Source organism: Pseudophryne corroboree, chromosome 1 (genome assembly GCF_028390025.1).
Source record: "Pseudophryne corroboree isolate aPseCor3 chromosome 1, aPseCor3.hap2, whole genome shotgun sequence".
In the NCBI taxonomy this organism is placed as follows: Eukaryota; Metazoa; Chordata; class Amphibia; order Anura; family Myobatrachidae; genus Pseudophryne; species Pseudophryne corroboree.
In genome coordinates this window covers 889,940,326-889,954,688 of record NC_086444.1, presented here as the reverse complement: position 1 = coordinate 889,954,688, position 14,363 = coordinate 889,940,326, and the positions used below count along the sequence as shown (strand labels likewise).

Below are 14,363 nucleotides of genomic sequence, written 5' to 3'. Positions count from 1 at the left end.
CCTCCTCCTGCTCTAGGTATCAGGTTCCAGACTTTATACTTGAATTATACATTATTCATATGTTACTTTTCACTGGTATATTCTCTGCAGTGCATTGCTGCTATTAATCTGGTACATCGTATGCGCTATCAGTATTTACTATATATAGTTATCGAGGGGTCCAGACAATGCACTCATTAATGGTTAGGCAAACCAATGTGGTGGCTGGCCAAACCCCTAAACATTGGTACATGGGCCCCTACCACTGCATATCCCTGGTGGGCCCTTCATGCCCCAATACGACACTCCTTTCAGTTGTATAATGCATCATGTCATAAAGCATAGGTCATCCCAAGCGGGTTACACCAACATGACAGTGTACTCCAGTGGCCTAGGCAATTGCCATATCTCAGTACAATATAGCACTTGGGATGTGGTGGAATGGGAGATTTGCAACATAAATCTGTATTAACTCAACAAGGACCAGAATCTCTAAGTAATGTTTCTAACAGCTTGTTAAATCCATTAAATCCAATCAAATGACAAAGGTGGTCCTTCATAGTACTGAAAGCTTTCCCTGGTAAAGAGGTTGCTGACTATGTTACTGTACACAATACAAAAATAATGTGAAAACAATCTGTGTTGTAAGTTTTCTTTATGACTTGTTCTACCAAAACAATCTAAAATTAATCTGTATGATGGATTACAGTTTATTTTTAGCAGACGTTGATAGCTTGTACACCTCTAATTTAATTATACTTGATGAAAAGGTATCATAGCCCTAATAAATCTGTGACAAGGTCATCTTTCAAATAACCCATCATTGATTGGATAGTGACATAGATTTATGTTGCATGAAGAAAATTGTGATACATATATATATTTTATTTATTTTTTTAGCCAGGAAAATTTTCCTGAACATTAATGTGGCATTTGCTGTAAATTACACACATCTGTAACTTACAAAAAAAAAAAAAAAGCGTTACCATGAGATCCCTGATCTGTTCCTCACCACACATTTTCCGATGAGAAGAAAGCAGTAATACGTTTGGCAAGAATATGGTCTGAAAATATATAGCTGGTGGATACAGCATCAACCACTGCAAAATAATGACACAACTGAAATGAGTGTGATGTTGGTCTACCATAGTGTGAGACTGGGATTAAATGTAGGGAGCACTGTAATGAGATCAAATAAATTAACCTTTAGCCTTATGCCAATGCATATCTCCCAACATCTGGAGGTGGCAATGCGGGACTCCCTTGCTCGGCAAAGCAGCGCGTGAACGGAAAGGGAGCATCATCTATGGAACAGGAGGCGTGGCTTTGTGGGAGTGCTGCGGCCACGAGTCACACCCCTGTTTTCTCCGGCAGGGTCCACAGGTTATCCACAGGATAACATTGGGATATGATGGCGCGACAGCGGATTTGCACCAATCGGTCAAGGCTTTCCGGCCTCTCAGCATGCAATGGGCCCATCCATATATCCCCGCCTCCTGGCTCAGGCAAATCAGTTTTTTGTTTGGTGTGGCAGGAGCCGGACCATGTTCAGAGGGCCGCTGGTTTTTAGCAGCCCTAAGCTTTCTTATTTTATTTTTAAAGTCTTACTATTTTTCTGAGCAATCTTTCTAAGTAGCAATAGAAATCCCTGTATATGCTTACTGTTCTTACCATAATTTTGTCCACATTCATAGTGGATGCCCTGGTACTTGATTACTGTATATGATCAATTTTGCCAGAATTTCATCTCTAAGGACATGAGATCCAGATATCTCACATACGATTGATTTAGATCATCATTGTGGCAATACGGGTATTGGGATTGACTGAACGGGCAGATTAAAATTGCGGACATACCCCACTGGAGATGCCCGATCTCGTCTGATCTTGGAAGCCAAGCAGTGGAGGGCCGGGTCAGTACTCGGATGGGAGACCACCCTGGAACACCCTGGTACTGCAAAATATTCTTCTGCCCGATCTAGAGTGATCCCTAATAATACCAATTAGGACTCGGTTTTGTATGACTTATGATTTAATTCTCTACGACTAAATAATCCTGAATAGGATTGCTGTAGAATAAATGATGGTCATACACTTTACAGAAGTGCTACTGTGATCTCAGTAAAACCACGAGGCCAGAGATTCTAACTTCCGGTTCTCATAGTGGTATTGAAAACCACCATAATTATATAGAATATTGTGTTATATTTTCGCGTAGCTACACCATTTATTTATAATGCACTCCGACAATTATCTTTTTTAACAATTAATTAATAAAATCATGTTTTATCAGTATTGATTAATATATACCCAATCCTCTGAATTGTGTGCTCCCACACAAGAGTCTACTTTCCAACTCTCTTCTGTTGGTTTCCTTTAGTCTAAGTAGCAACTTATACAGACCTTAAAAAGAATCGCTCCAACAACTCTCCCCCGGGTCGCAACTCGCTTTCCCACGAGTACAGTGCTGTTTTGGCGGGTGTCTGTGTCGCATATACTAGCAGGTCCAGCAGACGTTACCTGGCTGTCGCCGGAGCATGGGGAGAAGGTAAGGCATCAGTTCCACTTAGAAGGGGAATACGGACACAGCCGCACTGTTTTGGGAGGAGAGTACCAAACAGTCGCTGACGCGGCTGCCACCTCGGGTGCACCAGTGCTAGGCCTTAGGGATCATAGGCTCCAGGAATAGTATGAGGCCGCGATCCCTAGGGTTGATGTCAGCAGTGGGGAGTCAGACGCTTTTCTGGTCACCCCTCCCCCCCGGTTCATGACCAGTTTCCTCCGAGTCTCCCGACATGGACTGTTTCCTGCTTCCGTCTCAGATGCTGTACACGAAGGGGACCCAGTCGCAGCATAGCCGGCTGTGTAACTGGTGCGTCTGTGTTCACTATATGTTCATGGAGCGGCAGTGTACACTAGTAGCGTCTGGATCTACTCAGCGTTTGCTAATGTATTGATCGGTCCTGGAAGCGAGATGAGTCTCCCTGTATCCCACTCTACTGAGTACAGGTTATACAGCACTAAGGGGGTCATTCTGAGTTGTTCGCTAGCTGTTTTCGTTCGCAGTGCAGGGATTAGGTAAAAAAGCGCCACTTCTGCGCATGCGTATGGGACGCAATGCGCACATGCGACGTACTTTCACAACAGCCGATGAAGTTTCACACAAGGTCTAGCGACGCTTTTCAATCGCAGAGTGATTGACAGGAAGTGGGTGTTTCTGGGAGGTAACTGACTGTTTTCGGGGAATGTGTGTAAAAACGCAGGCGTGTCAGATACAAACGCAGGCGTGCCTGGGGAAACGCAGGCGTGGCTGGCCGAACGCAGGGCATGTTCGTGACGTCAAAACAGGAACTAAATAGTCTGAAGTGATCGCAAGCTAGAAGTAGGTCTGGAGCTGCTCAGAAACTACACAATCCTTTTTTGCAGCAGTGCTGCGATCCTTTCGTTCGCACTTCTGCTAAGCTAAGATACACTCCCAGACGGCGGCGGCTTAGTGTTTGCACGGCTGCTAAAAGCAGCTAGCGAGCGAACAACTCGGAATGAGGGCCTAAGTCTCTAGCTACCTTTTTGAGTATGAATAGTTAGATAAGTACCTATTGCATATGAGTCTGTATACATTTACTGTTGTTTCTTTCGCAATTCATCTGAATACGGTAGATCTGTTTAAACATGATTCAGTAATATGTTCTCCTACATACTTAAAATGTAGTTGTAGATGATGTGCTCATATTGCTTATTATACTAATCTATAACATGTGACTGACTGCTAGTGTGATTGCTGACTTTACTATATTCTGTTAGTTTTGTTCTATTCCAATTCTCAGTGCTGGTGCATGGGTAGGGACAGATTGTATGTCACTTTAAAAAGCTTAAAGTGATTACAGACACAAATTGTGTAGTACACTGTGGAAGTGTTGATTATTTATCATGTCTAAGAGCGGCAAAGGTGAGGAAGATACACTCACAGCAACACTAACACTCATATCATGTTTGTCTTGCAAAGCTGTGTTATCCTCTCAGGATCTGGTTCAGGATGTTTTGTGTGCAAATTGTTTTAGCTTTCACCAGGGGTTCTTGAAAAATACAAGGCAGATTCAGGTGCAGATTGATCCACCTTGGGCTATGTTTGCACAGACTTTATCCAGTATAGCTGAAAGGATAATTCCTCCAACTCCTGTACCGGGGATAAGTTACACGATTAACCCTTACATGCAGCTTCCCACCTGTGGTGTATCACTTCCAGCTGCTGCCTCTCAATAGAAACAGGCTGATAAGCCAGTGGTAAGTAAATCTTCACCTTTACAGGCTAAACATAGTTCAGATGAGGAGTCATTGGAGGATGAAAGCTCAATTAATTCTACTTCGACATACGAAGAGGAGGAGGAGGGTCTCAGCTCAGTGGATATAGCTGAGTTAATTAAAGCAATGAAAGCAATTCTATCCTTAGAGGATTCAGCAGAGCCTGTGTTAAAAACCAAGGCACCTGTGTTTAAATGTCCCAAAACAGTTAAGACTGAGTTTCCAGGGTCAGATCAGCTTACGGAAATCATGGAAGAGGTTTGGGCTACGCCTAATAAGAAGTTTAGAATTCCTAAGAAATGGAATTCCAATTATCCTCTTCCAGCTGGGGATTGTTTAAAAAGGGAGGTGGCTCCTAAAGTAGATATGCATGTGATTTGATTAGTGCGAAAATCTACATTACCTTTGCCTTCAACATCATTAAATGATGTCACGGATAGGAGAGTGGATGGTTTTCTAAAAAACATTTTTTGCCTGTCTGGGGCAGTCATAAGGCCAGCCATGGCTTCAGCTTGGATGGCAAAGGCAGTGGCTGCCTGGGCTGATGCATTGGAGGGGGATTTTTCAATAGCATCTAGAGAGCAAAAATCCCATATAGCACATATAAAACAGGATGCAATGTTCTTGGAAGAAGCAGCATTGGATATGGGTACTATTGCCTCCAGGGCATCCGCTTCAACAATAGCTGCTCGTAGAGCAGTTTGGCTACGTACGTGGAAAGCTGATTCAGAATCTAAGAAGGTTTTGGAATCTTTGCCCTTTTCTGGAAATATTCCTTTTGGTAAAGAATTTACAAATATTTTGGTATCAGAAGCAGTCTCCAAGAAAGTAAAGTTTTCTTCCACATACAATTTCAAACCTAAAGTTCCAGCTTTTCAGTCTAAAGGAAAAGCTAAAGGTAAAAGTGATAGCAGGCAGTCCCAATACAACAAGTCTGGTAAGACTAAACAGCATTGGACTACCAGAGGACCGGTTGGTTAAACAGATAAGTCATCAGCCTGATGGTGCGGGCCTCCAACTGTGGGATCCCAGGGTGGTAGGCCAACTTCTTCAGTTTGCACAGATCTGGCAGCAGTCTACAACAGATGCCTGGATGCAGGAAGCGGTATCTCTAGGTTATGCTTTTGCCTTCAAGAAGCACCCTCCTCGAAGTTTTTTTTGTACCAGTCCGTCTCGGGTAGAGACGAAGGCCAGGGCTTTGCAAGAGGCAGTTCAGAAATTGCTTCACTCAGGAGTAGTCATTCCAGTTCCTCATGCACAATGAGGACAGGGGTTTTACTCCAACCTGTTTTTAGTTCAGAACCAAATGGGTAATTTCGGCCCATTCTCAATCTCAAAGTGCTGAACAAATACATTTGGGTACCACGGTTTCACATGGAGACTTTACGTTCCATCATTTTGGCCATGGAGCCAGGGGATTATATGGTATCCCTGGATATACAGGATGCTTACCTACATGTTCCTATAGCACTGTCCCATCAGTGCTATCTCAGATTTGCTATCCTCCAACAGCATTCTCAGTTCCAGGCCCTACCTTTTCGGTTAGCCACAGCCCCCAGAATACTTACCAAGATTATGGTGGTAATGGCAGCTAATCTCCGCCAGCAGGGGATAAGAATTTTTCCATACCTCGATGATCTTTTATTCCTGGCACAGTCGCAGGAATTGCTCCTATGTCATCTGCAACAGACAATATTGTGTCTGCAGAAGCATGGGTTGCTCATAAATTGGGCAAAATCGGAATGTGTGAAAAGTGTTCCCAAACAGTACTTTTCGGGATCGCGCCTAGTCGGATTTAGCTGCTTTAAACATGATAACAGCGATCAATTGAATATCTTCCCTGCGATCTCCCATCGATTTAGACGGGAGATCAGGGCACAGTAACAATTTAATCCCCCCCCCCCTTAGAGAGGAATTTAATCAGTCATTTAAATTACTGACGCTAATTGATCCTCGTGGCTAACTCAATTATTCCCGAGCGCTGGCAGTATTGCATGTTTTTTCACCTTCCAAGGCAAGTGGGAAAAAATCTGCGGTAACGAAAACACGTAGATATGGGAACTTATCCCGGATCCATGTGTTTTCGCACAAAAATGGGCTGCAATTGAATTGCCCAATAACACTATTGGGCAATAAATCAAGGTAAATGTGTTTTTTTTTTTTTTTTGGTATGCTGTCATTTAACGAAATCAGTTGCATTCACCCCATAGTGGTGAATAGATGAGATGAAGCACTTAAACACCTTGGTGTATATATTGAACCTATTACTCTATTGCAGAGATTTTCAACCTTTTACAACTCGCGGCACACTGAACAAGATTTAAATATTTCCAAGGCACATTCAAATATAATGGTGATGCATGGTGCAGTTGCGTGTCCTAGGATGTCATGTCGCAGCTTCTCCATAGGTAACGCCTGAGCCACATCTGAGAAAGCCAGAAGAGCCCAACACTGCCCGGGCCCATAAATAGAACTGGCGTGCAACCACTAAACCCACCAGTATTGATCGTTCCAGGGCCTCAGTAGCGGCAAAACACTGACGGGCCTGGCTGTGCTTCTATGACGGCACACCTGGAGACTGCTCAGGGCACACTAGTGTGCCACGGCACAGTGGTTGAAAAACACTGCTGTATTGGATAATTTACACTAGCTTGGGAGGTGGTATGGGTTATTAATTCCTATTAACATTTACACATTTCATAGTGTGATATATGTTTAAGCAATTCTATATTGAATAGTATTGTAATGAAATCAAATGATCATGCCAGTTTGATCATTTATGTTATATAGGGGCAGGGGCGGATCCAGAAGAAAATGAAATGAGGGCACCATGATAGGGGAACGGTAATAGTTATATTTGCATGCACCTAAGGCACGTGTACTCCCAGATAAGGGGTGTGGTATCACAGGGTAATGATTGGCTGTAGGAGCGCATCCTGGTTTATTGCCAATGTTTCACCCTGATGAAAAGGCTGATTGGGCTGTGAAATGTTGGTCACCTGTTCCATTAGGTATGGGAGCCTGGAAGGCACCCCAGCACAATATAATTATTATAGTTTATAGTTGGTGGTGGCAGGTGCAGCATACCTTGTTTTGGGCACTGCACTGAGACTCCGACTGCAGGACACAAACTGCCCATCTTTGATTAGCAGTAGCAGCCAGCTGAATCTCCAACAAGCAGCATAAGACATCTGCAGGACAGCCCTGTCACAATCACATGGGTCACCTTCTCAAAACTGAGGCTGAGTTTGACTGTACCTAGCATGGTGGTAAAGGAAGTGGAGGAGGAAGCGCTGGGAAACTGTGCAGTGCACTGAGGGCTAATGAAGCCTTCTGCGCCGTCATAAGTAACAGTCTTACTCGATGCTGGCATTTGAACCCCGTGCCTGGGCTGGACTCTGGCCGGCTGGCAGTGGGGGAGGTAGGTTGCGGTGTGAGCAGGGAAAGGCTGCAGCTCCAGCCTCCCCTTTGGTTACGACATGGACTTGCTGTTAGAGTCGCGGCGGGTCCTAGTGCCTGCTGGCTCTTTTATCAAATCTGACTGACGGAAATAGCAGTAGTGCTGCTGCTGTTCTCCTTTTGAAAAAAGAAGAAGTCAGAAACGACAGGGGGGTCTATGTACTAAGCCTAGAAGAGTGATACAGTGGAGGGAGATAAAGTACCAACCAATCAGCGCCTGTCATTTTTAAAACATAACCTGTCACATGGCAGTTCAGAGCTGATTGGCTGGTACTTTATCTCTCTCCAGGGCTTAGTACATCTCACCCATAGTATGTTAACTGTACTATACAGACATGTTTGCATGTTTGTACTCCTTAGAATAAATTGAGTAAATAACATCTGTGTTGTAGGACAAAGTTTTATATCAACAGACTGATAAATAAGCTGCAATGTAATAGAGATGCATCCCTCTTTTACTTAGTAGACAATAGACATAATAATAAATTATTCAGAAATGAAATTTCAAATGCAGGTTTTAGTATTAGAAATAATTTACCCACATATTGTAAAAATAAATAGGATAGTAAAAGTCACCACGGAGTATTGTGACACTATATTCCAAAGGAGTATTAAAGATAAAAAAGCAGAAAGCAGCAACAGGTACAGTACGTGCCATTTATACATGCACATTGTTTTCTCACTATGTATCACTGCAAACACCCAGAGCTGATTAGGAGATGTCTGAATGAGGTCACCAAAACAGTTACATATATAAATCCTTTCGATGAACATCAGTAGATGGAAAAGGATTCTCATTGGACCATTATTCTATGAACTGAACAAAATAATGATGGCGACAACTGAAATGTTTATAGTTTTATATCTTCTCAGTTTTCCAGCTGGCAATCACTTAGCACTGGAGCAGGCATGGATGACCTTTTCAGTGGAAATCAGGTTTCAACAATGATGTGAAAGGTCTTCATAGATAACAGTAAGTATAGCTGAAAGAAAACTACATTTATATTCCCAGTAATCTTTTATTGACATATAATATATACAGCATAGATAGATCCTAATTTCCCCAAGAATTGCTGCAGCCCGATATTCCTCTGTGAAAGCCAGAATATATCACCAAATGTACAATTAAAATGCCTGGAGAGGTAATCAAAAATTGTGGGCCCATTAATAATTTAATAGGATGACCCACACACCTTACTTATGTATGTATACTCATAATAATAACTTGGACAAAACATTTTTTTTTTAAATATTAAAAAAAGCTTTGGTCAAAGAATAAAGCATATTTAAACATGATTTTCAGATTCTAGCTAAATAGGCTTCTCTGTATAAATCTTGTGAAATGGCATGGGTTACCACTGGCAATAGCCACTTTGGAGTGAGAAAAAGCACTAATAATTTAAAAAAGGACATGGGGGGTAATTCCAAGTTGATCGCAGCAGGAATTTAGTTAGCAATTGGGCAAAACCATGTGCACTGCAGGGAAGGCAGATTTAACATGTGCAGAGAGAGTTAGATTTGGGTGGGGTGTGTTCAATCTGCAATCTAATTTGCAGTGTAAAAATAAAGCAGCCAGTTTTTACCCTGCACAGAAATAAAATAACTCACCCAAATCTAACTCTCTCTGCACATGTTAAATCTGCCTCCCCTGCAGTGCACATGGTTTTGCCCAATTGCTAACTAAATTCCTGCTGCGATCAACTTGGAATTACCCCCATGGTTTTACCTCTGTACGCCCATGCCATTTTTTATTAGAGTCACCAGTTAAGAGGAAGGGGGTAGAGATTGGGAAGGAAGCAACATGACAGCATTAAATGGGTGAAAGGGTCGGAGGCATTGCTGGGAATTTTCTGAGTGCCTCTATCACTGTGCACTGCAGCTATGCAAATTTGTCTGCTTTAGGGATTGTGGGGGTAATTCAGATCTGATCACTAGGCAGCGATTTTTTCTGTCTTGCATTCAGATAGTCACCACCAAACTGATTTTGTGCAGTCTTTGCGCAGCCCAGGATTTACTCAGCCGCTGCATTCACATCAGCCTGTTCGGGACCGGATTTGACGTCAGACACCCTCCCTTCAAACGATTGGACACGCCTGCGTTTTTCCAGACACTCCCTAAAAACAGTCAGTTGCCACCCACAAACGGCCTCTTCCTTTCAATCTCCTTGCGAGTGGATCCTTCGCACAAACCCGTCGCTGACCAGCGATCCCCTTCGCAACCGTCCGTCGAGCCTGCGCACTGTGGTGCATACGCATGCGCAGTTCAGATCTAATCATCCGCCGTGCGAAAACGCACAGCAGCGATCAGATCTGAATGACCCCCCCTTCCTAGTGCAGTTAACAGTCAAAGTTGTGGGGCAGGGGGAATAAGAGAGAGGAGTAGAGCTGCAGTTGGGGAGACATGGATGTAGGAAGTGGAGGCTGTCTGGAGGCACACTGAGAGAGCCAACACCCGCTTTGCCATCTACAATGAAAACGACTGATGGGTGCCCGCCAACAACAATAATCCCAGATGTAAACTGCTTGTTATTCACAGGCAGACATTGTGCAGTTTTTGGCCAGGACTATCCGCGCCAGTGGGATCCAGTAGCCACTTATGGCGGCCTAGTATTAGTACCCACTTATTGTGGCCTTAAAAATGCCTACAATGGTGATCAGCAAAAAGATTATACTGAGAATCAATTTATCACTGCTAACTTAACCTTCCTCCTTATAGATTGTAACTGTTGATCAGACGACTAACATAATGAGAGAAAGTCAATGACATAAGGTGGCCATATACCATGCAACTATTGGCCAAATTTGTTTGGGCTGAAAAACGCACAGTGTATGTCAGCAACCAAGTAACAATTACTGCTGAGTCGGGCATGAGAATCTTTCAGCATGTCCAATTATTCGATAATTGGTTCTCAGATCTGACAGTGGACATAGGGCCTAATTCAGCAAGGATTGTAGTTGTGTGAAACATTGCACAACTACAACCCTTTACACTAGCATGCGGGGGGGATGCCCAGCACAGGGCAAGTCCTCCCCGCATGCCGGGCCCTTCCCCCCGCTAACATGCATACGCTTCGCTCAGCAGTGAACAGCTCACATGTTAAGGGCAGCCTTCTGCCTGCTCGGGGGAGACAGCTATCTGCCATGTTTAGGCTCACAGTGGCTGTGTGTTACGTCCCGCGGCACGCCCCTCAAACAGTCCAGACATGCCTGTATTGTCCATGCTGGTCCATGCTGAATTAAGGCATTCCAGTAAGGCTTCAGCATGCGAACGCATCATAGATGCGTTCTGTGTTGAATTAGGGCGCTAGTCACTATCAGACAGAGAGACCAATTATGATGGCAATATGTGATAATTGGTCTGTCTTTCTGTTGGTGAGAATTATCTCATAGTGTTATGACCAGCATTATGGTGAAACCCATAGACAGAGAAGATTTGTGAAATATCATTAAAGGACGGAGGAGATTTTCCAAGCACGCTCTCCCCTCTGACCATTCACTATAAATTAGAAATAGAAACCTCAAATACTGTCCTTAGACTTGATTGGCAATACAGTAGGTCTGTTGATGGTATGCAGATAAAATTTTAAATAGATCTGTTTATTTTAACCAAATACTCTCCAAAATTAGTAAATAAACTGGGGATCCTTCATCTTAAAGAAAACTGTGGTATATGTGAACTGGGATTACTGTGCGGCATAATGTGAATTGGGGGCACTAAGGTGTGTTTAACACGTTCGTGGTGCTGGGTGTATTTACATATTATACTTTTTTATGAACATCACATAGACAATTTTTTTGCAGTTGCCCCAAGTTAGTTATCCTGGGGACCCCACAAACCTTAATCTGACACTGCTTCAAGAATATGTTTTTCAGCTTGATGTGTGTATGTGTGTGTTGTATTTGTTGTACACCAGAGAATGGTGTTTAATTATGTAAAGCTACTACAGCCGCAGCAGGCTGAACGAGCGGCGGCTCTGATAATTGAAGTATGACGCTCTGATGGGAGAGGTCTTTCCCTATAAAATCCTCCTTTTCGTCTGACAGGCCAGCCTCCTGACGAAGTGATACACCAAAAGCGTTGGGGCGTGGCCTGCCAGACGATCTTTCCCTGCGAGTGCGCTGCTTGTTCTGCTCGATCCCCCTGCACGGTGGCTTGACGGGTCTTGGTCAGTTCAACGGCCGGACACGGTGCCTTGTCCCGGACAGCGTTAGGCGATCACAGCTGCAGCCTCGTGGAATACTTACTCACCATGTGGTGACCAGTCCACAGTGTGGGTGCTAAGGGTACGAGTTTTAACCATTTGTGCTGGATTGTTCATGCCAGTGTTTTATCTATTAAAGTACTGATTTGCACTATGAGCGCACTTTCTCCTTATTGTTATTTGTAGAAAGTATTTCTCCCGGAGTCTGGAGTAATCATAGGAGAGATGTGCTGCGGTAATTAATCTTACCTGTGCTTCAAACCCGGATTGTTGATCTGTGGATTGTCCATCAAAGAGTCACCAGCGCACCTGTATATCCTTCATCAATATATATATATATATATATATATATGTCAATAGAACATATATAGGGGGCGCTCCATAGTGCATAAAAACTTTTTTATTTTTAAAAGTATACACAGAGTGTTAAAACCAACTGTTTTATATTCGTACCAGAAGGCAACCCGTGTGGGCTGGTTACCACGTGATTCCAATCAATGATCAATAGGTATAGCAGGAACAAGTGTCAGACGGTCGTACCGGAAACCTCCACCCGCCGGCGGCTGATCTCCCCAGACTCTCGGGCAGGAATCATACACGTCCCCGACTCCTCGCTCAGCAATACCAACGATCCTCTACGTCACCAAACTCCGCCCCTTTTTAACGCGTTTCGTCATAGACTTCGTCAGAGGGCTGGAGTCTGTGACGTTCAGATCCATTATAAAGCGTTCAGTGTCTGATTTACATAAATGTGTAAGCAACTACACCTGAGCTGCAGGCTGTCGTTTCATTCTAGTGTAGGCATATACGGTTTAAATATTCCAAGGTGCTATAAGGATGCCTAATGTTGATTAACTATAATTAACTATCTTAGTGGCATTGATTACAACTCACCATTAAGGGTGTATATACTGCAGAAGTAGTATTACCTCCATTTTTTCATAGTTTAACCAATTTATCCAATTTACAAACCACAGTGTGCAGCTCGGTTTACAATATATCCGATAAGGTGGAGACATTATCAGAGGCTATAGTAATACAATATGGAGATAATACATACAACCAGAGTTTCATACTTAACATCCAATTATTGAGTATATGCAAAAATATATATATATATAAAATATGTGAAAATATATGTAAAATTATATATATTAGAGCATATGATCATAAGAACCAACAAGAAGAAAGGAAAGAGATATATTGATATATTAAGAACAGGACTGGAACATTAAGTAAAACAGTACATAGGGGAAATTGGCTAGAGTCTCGTTTCAAAAATTCATTTAAGAAATGGAGTGATCTCAAATCCTTCATTTAACCCCTCTGGCTTAAGCGTTTTGAGAGCGAGTATCCAGAACGTTTCTCTTCGTTCCAATTCTAGGTCCCTATCTCCACCATTCTTATTCACACAGGGGGCGGAGTCTGGTGATGTAGATGATCGTTGGTATTGCTGAGCGAGGAGTCGGGGACGTGTGTGATTCCTGCCCGAGAGTCTGGGGAGATCAGCCGCCGGCGGGTGGAGGTTTCCGGTACAACCGTCTGACACTTGTTCCTGCTATACCTATTGATCATTGATTGGAATCACGTGGTAACCAGCCCACACTGGTTGCCTTCTGGTACGAATATAAAACAGTTGGTTTTAACACTCTGTGTATACTTTTAAAAATAAAAAAGTTTTTATGCACTATGGAGCGCCCCCTATATATGTTCTATTGACAGATATCTTTTCTCCGGAGGAGTTCGGATTGCTGGAAGGGGAGCTGCGGTCCTAATAATATAATGAGGATCTAGTGCACACTTGCAGCATCAATAAGAAGCTGATGTGATTCTACCATATGGACACACGCTAAGTGTATTTACATATACACATTATTTATATATGTCAAATACTCTGATTGATATTAATCAGCGCTATATCATATCTGTTTGTATATATATATATATATATATATATATATATAATTCTAAAATCAATTAAGGGGTCTGGGAACCTGTCTAGAATTGAAAGTCTTTGCGGACTCATCATATTGCAGGTTCTTATTATCACTATAAACTATTATGCAATGCATTGCCTCTGCTCCTGAAAATCTAATTTTATAGCCAATAATTGCCTATATCAGTGGCTCCCAAACTTTTTTGAATCACGACACCGTAGAGTATGTAAAAAAAATTCACGGCACCTCTAGGCCAAAAGTTTGTTATTGAGAAATTTAGAAAAAAAGTCATAAATGAAGTAAATTGTGTTTATATGTCATCTTTATGTTTAGTTGTGTGGTGAGGGACAGGTTTCGCTTCTGCTTGTCTACATTTTTTATGATTGGCAGCCACCAGCACTGGTTTTGCCTAATATATTGACATTAAATAATTTGATTTATCCTGGACTACCAACCCGAGGCACCCCTTCCAGGGACGTTTGGTGAGC

General features: G+C 42.8%; 1 pseudogene; it reads left to right on the top strand.

The window, feature by feature from the left end:
- The first annotated feature begins 1,822 nt into the window (after nt 1–1,822).
- Nucleotides 1,823–1,942, top strand: LOC134943881 (5S ribosomal RNA; annotated as a pseudogene).
- Nucleotides 1,943–14,363: the final 12,421 nt, after the last annotated feature.